This window comes from Spinacia oleracea, chromosome 3, assembly GCF_020520425.1.
Source record: "Spinacia oleracea cultivar Varoflay chromosome 3, BTI_SOV_V1, whole genome shotgun sequence".
In the NCBI taxonomy this organism is placed as follows: domain Eukaryota; kingdom Viridiplantae; phylum Streptophyta; class Magnoliopsida; order Caryophyllales; family Amaranthaceae; genus Spinacia; species Spinacia oleracea.
Genome location: NC_079489.1, coordinates 107,600,072 through 107,607,330, shown reverse-complemented (window position 1 = coordinate 107,607,330; position 7,259 = coordinate 107,600,072). Strand labels below are relative to the sequence as shown.

Genomic DNA, 7,259 nt, shown 5'->3' with positions numbered 1-7,259 from the left:
ACATAGTTAGGGTTACAACCCCGTAAAAAACTAGACATATTAGCTAGAGTAGTCTTAGTTTCTGAAATAAACATAAACGTGGGCAATTTTTTTTTAAACAACCATGTAGCATAAGGGTGAACTAAAGATCGAGGATTATTCACTCCCCTACAATTCCATGAAATGAACTTCATATAATACTTGGGAGCTGTGATGGGCCAGCTACCAAACCCGAGTTGGATTGAAGTGAAGAAGAAGTCCCTGCTCCTGAAGCTGAAACCGTTGATACATTAGAGCCATACTTTTGTTTTTTGGAAATTGAGGAAACATTGAACTCATGATGACGCTTTTGTCCATCCTCACAGAAAGCCTTAATACCATTGTGAAAATGTTGCTGCAAATTATCTGTAAGGAGACGAACAAAATCCGAATCAAGAGAAACTGCTCCAGAAAGGTCATCAAAGCTCTTATGTCTCTTTTAAGACCAACTAGAGCCCAAATAACCACAACGAGGCCCCAAGTCATATGATCTTGAATGCATGAAAGAATGAGCTTTCTTTCGTTTCTTTGACAGTGATTTGGGAATTGGAATTGCTTGAAAACCCAATGATGAAGAACTGCTTGGTCAACTTGTACCCATTTACTTTGCTTGTGTGACAAAGAGAGAGGAACTTGAGGAATAGACGGGTCAGAAGAGAAAGCATCCAAAACATTTCTGTTGATGTGAAATTTGGAATTAACAAACTAGGAGGGACCTGGACATGTGAAGCTCGTTTCATAAAAGTATCAGAAAACCCTCGAGAAGGAATTTAGTTCTTTGCACGATCAGAACTTCCGAAAATTCCACCAGAAACACAATCAATGTTCCCAATGTCTGGCTGAACTGTATGAGAAACATGAGCACGCATTGTACCCAAAGCACTCTGAACTGGCTCAGAAACACTAGAAGGCCTTAAATTTGGCCAACACAAACCAGATGGAACCACTGGAATAGTTGAAAATACATTATCCCTGAACACTTGAGGTCTATCCTCAACAAACCCAGATGAATTAGGCACCCTTACTCCCACAGATTGCTCTGGTTCTGTGTGCACATGTGAGGGAAATTGTTGGACTGCATTTGATGCTTCACCAGCTTCGAATGTGGTTCCAGTTCCTACCTGACTCTGTCGAAGCAAACCTCCGTGCTCAACATCTGATAAGCTGCTGTCACTACTAGTACTACGTAAGGACGGTGCTCGCATATGAAACCCCGGATGTAAATGTTGTGTTTGAGAAGCATAATAAGGTTGATAAGGGTCACCAGGGAGGACAATGTTTGGCCGAAACTGTCTACCAACATCTGAACGAACTGGATAATGATAGTTTTCAGGGGTGAGTGGGTCGTAATCATCGTCCAATAATCCACCATTCTGTAGGTCTGTATCATTTGCTTCACTTGTAGAGTTACCTTCTACACTTGCATAAGACTCAGAGGCTGTACTCCCTTCCCTCACACCTTCTGAATTGTCATCCACAACATGAATAAATTCATCCTCAAGAGGACCATTTTGTGCTTCCCCCATATGCATATAATTTAACTCACCATTAGCCTCATTCAGATTAGGCTCATCAACCTGATTAATATCCCCGTTCTGGTAAACAACATTCATCATATTACCCCCACCCCCATCCCTATTATCATCATTATCAACATATTGTTATCTGAAGAACCTCCATCATCACCATTTCCATCCCCTATATCAGGTTCCTCACCCTCAACATATGCCTCCTCCTCTACCTCTGCATCTAACCCAAGCACTAACAAATCAACTCTAACATTCCTAGACCCATATATGTCAGGCAAGCCTTCTATCATATTCGTATACAAAGGAGTTTCCAAAGGACGACCATGAATCACAGTTAACCCAGCAGCTTCAAAACCCTCCATTCTAACAGAAATATTTCGAAAAGCACGGTATACAGAACAATCACAATTACACATATAATGTCCTACTACACCACACTTCTTACAGAACTTGTATACTCCCTCATATCGAAAATATACCCAAACAACTTCATCCCCAGGAACAGGAACAAAACAACCAGGAATTAATGGTTTAGATAAATCTAACCATACCTTTGCTCTGAACTCTGGATTGGAGGGCAACATCACCATCTTGTTCGAGCAACTCGACGTGTCCAATGAGGTTAAGACATTGTAAAGCCCACTCAGGATGAAGTAAACCCAGAGGCAAGCCAACAACTCGAATCCACAGGCAAGCTCTACCGAAGTCAATATTATGCAGAATAGTACCGACACTTCCTCTCCAAAAAGTGATGACATGACCATCAATTATGGTAGAATGAAGCTCAATGAGTGCTTCAACGTCTGCTTGATGCGAACAAACAAAAACAAAAAAACCCCCTATACGGAGAACAGTGATATTCTCACGTTTTGTCCATCTAGAATCCACCAAATGTTGAACCATGGACTCACTTGGAGGACTGGTGTCAAAGAAATGGCCTACAACTGACTTATCCCAATCAACATCCCCCATATGAAAATCTTGAGGAGGGTCAACAAGTTGACCCATTCTATATGTTTGCCAAGGATGAGGATGATTCATATTAAAACAAACAAAAGGAACCTTTTGACAGTTGAAGTGAAAACAGAGAATAAAGAAGAGTAGAAGAAAGGAAACCGAGAAGAGAATAAAGAAGTCTATTTTGATTGAGATGGTAAAGAACAAAAGACAGAAAAGAAATTGGAGTTTAACAGAAAGAGTTTAGATAAAATTAAAAAGAAGTTTAATCGTTTCACCTGGGATTAATCGGTGGATAGACAAGTGTTTTGAATTAGTCGGAAAAAATTACAAAGTAACGTTTCCAATTGAAAGACAGATGTCTATTAAGAAGACCAAAAGGTAAAACAGGTGTTAAGAAAGGAATTAAGAAGGAAAAAGTAATCTAATTAAACTAAAAGGCTGGAAGAGTAAAGCGAAGTAAAGAAATTTCCGGAGAAACCAAGAACAATTGATGAACCCTAATCGCCTAGGGTTGGGTTTTTTCACTCTCCTTTTGGTGAAAGGTTTTAAATTTTGAGCTGTGTGCTTGAGACTTAATTGCCAGAAAAAAAGAAGATAGACTTCTTTATTCTCTTCTCGGTTTCCTTTCTTCTACTCTTCTTTATTCTCTGTTTTCACTTCAACTGTCAAAAGGTTCCTTTTGTTTGTTTTAATATGAATCATCCTCATCCTTGGCAAACATATAGAATGGGTCCACTTGTTGACCCTCCTCAAGATTTTCATATGGGGGATATTGATTGGGATAAAAAGGTAGCTTAAGCTCGTAAATATGAAATTAAATTACAAAATTTGAAAAATAATAAATCGTGTAACGATTTAAAAATAAAACTTCGTTAATTAAAATAAAGTTCAAATTTTTGGATTTAAAACGAATTAAAGCTAAATAAAAATAATTAAGCATAATTAATCAAGTTCTAAAAATTCGGGGTATTACACTCTTACCCCCTTAGAAAAAGTTTCGTACTCGAAACTTGAAAATTAGATTTATAAAATGAATGATGAAATTGAAAACACTCGAATGAAAGTATAATGTTTTATTTTAAAACCAAGATCTCACAATTTCAATTCTGACAATGTCTAGCCTTCATTCCGCCATCATCTTTTAGGACTCCGCTTCAACTCGAGACCTAGAATCGAAGAGTAAAGAATAGAAAAGGGGGAAAATTAAGGTCCATTACAATCCGCCATCGTCTTTAGTATCTCCACTTTACTTCATAAAATAGGATCGAGGAGCAAAGAACATAAAAGGGGCAAATTGTTAGCTTAGACTAGGCTCCCATTTTACTTTGTGATATCTTGTTTGAAAATATTTTCAAACAAGAATTTCCCAAGCTAAAAACTTATGATTACTTTCCACAATACTCAACATACTCTCCCTCTCTAATAAGATCTCTATATGTAGTATTTCTTCCCTAACTAACCCGCTAACTTATTCCCCGAGACATCTATAGTCCCGTACTAACTTATAAGGATACTTCCTAAAGCGCCACTCTCCTTAATAATTATTTGTAGCAGAAGTATACAGTTACAAACAGCTAGCAGATGGCCAACAACAAGATTGTAACTCTTGTCTAACTTAAAGGTTCTTACAACAGTTTCAGTAAACTTCAACCTATTCTTGCTCTCATTAAAATTTCAGTTGTAATCAAAGATGAGACATATATGTACTTATTTATCCATTAGGCGTCTCACTAGTTGGAGGACTCAAAACCAGTAATAAGTTAACAAAGATCAACTGTTCCACAAAGCAAGAACCCGGAACAACAACCTGACTACATCAATTTTGTTTTGCGTCTCATTTTGTTTTTGCAGGGGAATTTTGATGTAGGGTTGGAAACATCAACGGATGGAATTTAACTGTCAATGGAAAGGACCATGCTTATTTACTGGTTTTTTAATATACAAAAAATGACCCTATTCGGCCATATTGGATTTCAGGATTTATACTCTTGTTTCTTGGTTGCATACTGGATCGCAAGTAACTCCGTTGTAGTATAAAGGTGGTTAAACTTCAATGTGTTGCAGCATTTAACTGTATTTGTTTCCAAGTAATTGTGCAGATATTACATATTTAAGCACATGGGGAGTATTTTAAATACCAAGACCAATCTCAGGATCTATCAAATAAGTCTTCAAGACATTTCTCGACAATTGACTAAAGATCATACATGTGATGAGATTCACCAATTGACCAACAAATTCAGACAATGGCTGAATGCTCAGCATAAGAGAGACGTAAAATAAGACAAACTTTAAAATTAAAGTATGAGAGATGAAGTACCTCAGTAGCATAGACCTGCCAGCACAAAACATTGCTAGACCAACACCAACAGCAACACCAGCTGCAACACCAGCAACAACACCAGCTGCAACACCAGCAGCAGATGAATGAGATGAGTTGGTAGCAGGAACAGAGGAGAGTACAATAGGTAGAGGCTATGCAACTTATAGGGTAGTTACTCTGGGATGACCTGCTAATTAGCTAGAGCTGGAATCTCAGTCTGAAAATAAATGAACATGGATTAAGGACTACGGAGTAGTAAAGAAAGAAAACTCCTGTGAGTCTGATAAGGTTTTCTAGCCATCACAGAATAAGATCCAAATTACAATGCTGCAAAGACGATGTACTGATCCTCGGACTCAAAAATAACAGAGAAAATGCAGACTTTACGGTAAACAATGTGCATTGGCCTGTAACATGTTCACTCTACTGGTTACTTCTAACACCAGAAGTAACGGCATGGATCTGTAATCTTTAAACTTGCTGCAAGAAACTTGTACACATGGGATAGCACATTAAAAACCGCACTATATGTAACCTGTATATTTACTTCAGTTCTCTAACCGCTCTGATATCCAGTCTTAATTCTAGACTAGGCTTTTAATGAAGACACCAGACATATGGTAGTAATCTGCATATTGGCCGAAGTCATCCATATAAACTCTCCACATATATTTTCTGTCTAACAGTCATTTAAGGCATAAAAGAAACAAATAAGTGCCAGTAAAAAAAAGACTAAGTGAATGCTGCTAAGCCACATAAACATACCTTGAAAGTGCCACATTAATCTGCACCAGCTACTTTCTTTCCTCAGTCCTTGAAAGTAATGACAAGTAACCACAAGGCACCTATCAGTAGATACTACAATAACAAACAAAAATTCATGTTATTCAAACAGCCTGACACACGAAGATGAATCATACATAGATTAAGATATGTCGCAAACCTGTAATAATATAAAACTAGTGAAAACATTGCCAGTTCAAGCTCAACCAAGATACACTTCACACGACATAAAGCAGACAAAACAACTTCAATAACTTGCTAATATAACTCTCATGAAACTGAGCGCAATTAAAGATCAATCATTCTGTGTCAAACAATTCAACGATTGAAGTATTTATAATCATTTAGTTCATAGGCACGTAGCAGCTCAGTCAATCATTATGTACATAAGAACAAATTAAAGAAACCGGACAACGATTTCATTCCTTTAAGAGGTACCAACTCCAAAAGAATCTTGCAGTAAAATGCAATTTAGTTAGGAGAAGCAGAATAAAACTAAAGCTAATACACAAAACAACAAAGTAATCAATCCAAAAAATTTACCCAAATAAGACATTTAACAAAGATTGATAAACAATGAGCCAGAATATAAGTGTAAACCTTTAAGGGGATCCTGCTCAAATAACACACACCCCTTGTATCCGCCTTTTGAGCTTCCTTCATCAAAATCTAGAACCAGATCAGACGCCTACATAAAATTAACCAAATTAATCCACATTTCCAAAAAATGTAGAACTACATTATATTCCATGGTATCAATACAAGTAGAAAATTACAATTTGTTTAGTACATAGCTTGAAGTTACAAGAAAACAACGATAGACAATAATTTCACTCTATAATAATCGAAACATATATGATATATGTATGCCAAGGTACAAAATTTCATCTCTCAGAGACAATTCACCAAAGAAATTGAAGTAAAAAACCAGGTAAGATGTCGGCAATTTTTGGTTGTTATTTAACAAAATAGAATCTATAAAACTTAAAACTTCAAATTACTATCATTTACAAGCCTACAAGGCAAAGATTATATTTGTAGTTTAATCAAGAACAAACAAAAACAATTCAAACCTTAAGATTGATACCGAGAACTCTGTACAATTCATATTTCAGGTGTATGTTGAAACTAGGAAGAAAGAGATAATCGAGAACACAAAATGGGCAATGACTGAAGGGAAGATGGATACAAGTACCAATTTAAGTAATTACACAGATGAGAATACTGGATGCACTGCTTTTGCTGAAATTAACCCAATCCATAACGATGCATTGCTTGTTGCACGCTTCAGCGTTAAAACGACATGATGGCTGGACCCTAAGCCAGAGACTCCGTCAAATCGAAGTGTGCTACCTGCTTCCTTTGATAATATATACGCATATGTTTAAATCACTCCAATAAAACAACAACAAGCATCTGAAATCAAAATCCAAAACAAAGAGTTCTAAACAATCGACAAAAAATAATCAAAATCACCAACTAACACAATTAAACCCTAGATTCATTAAAACAATATTAAAAAGTTGCAAAATTAAAAGAATATGGAAATCACGGTAAGGAGAGAGAAAATACCTCAGTTCGAAACAAGCTAGGTACTCAAGGACGAAGGCGATGTAAACCGGATCTCCAACAACAACACTCCGGCA

The 7,259-nt window shown here is 36.8% G+C and overlaps 1 long non-coding RNA gene across 1 annotated transcript; it reads right to left on the bottom strand.

The window, feature by feature from the left end:
• Positions 1 to 4,909: 4,909 nt before the first annotated feature.
• Positions 4,910 to 7,010, bottom strand: LOC110788472 (uncharacterized). Its single transcript, XR_008930846.1, has 4 exons — positions 6,809 to 7,010; positions 6,214 to 6,301; positions 5,596 to 5,688; positions 4,910 to 5,047 (listed from the first exon to the last, which is right to left on the bottom strand). It is a non-coding gene; the product is annotated as an uncharacterized lncRNA (long non-coding RNA).
• Positions 7,011 to 7,259: the final 249 nt, after the last annotated feature.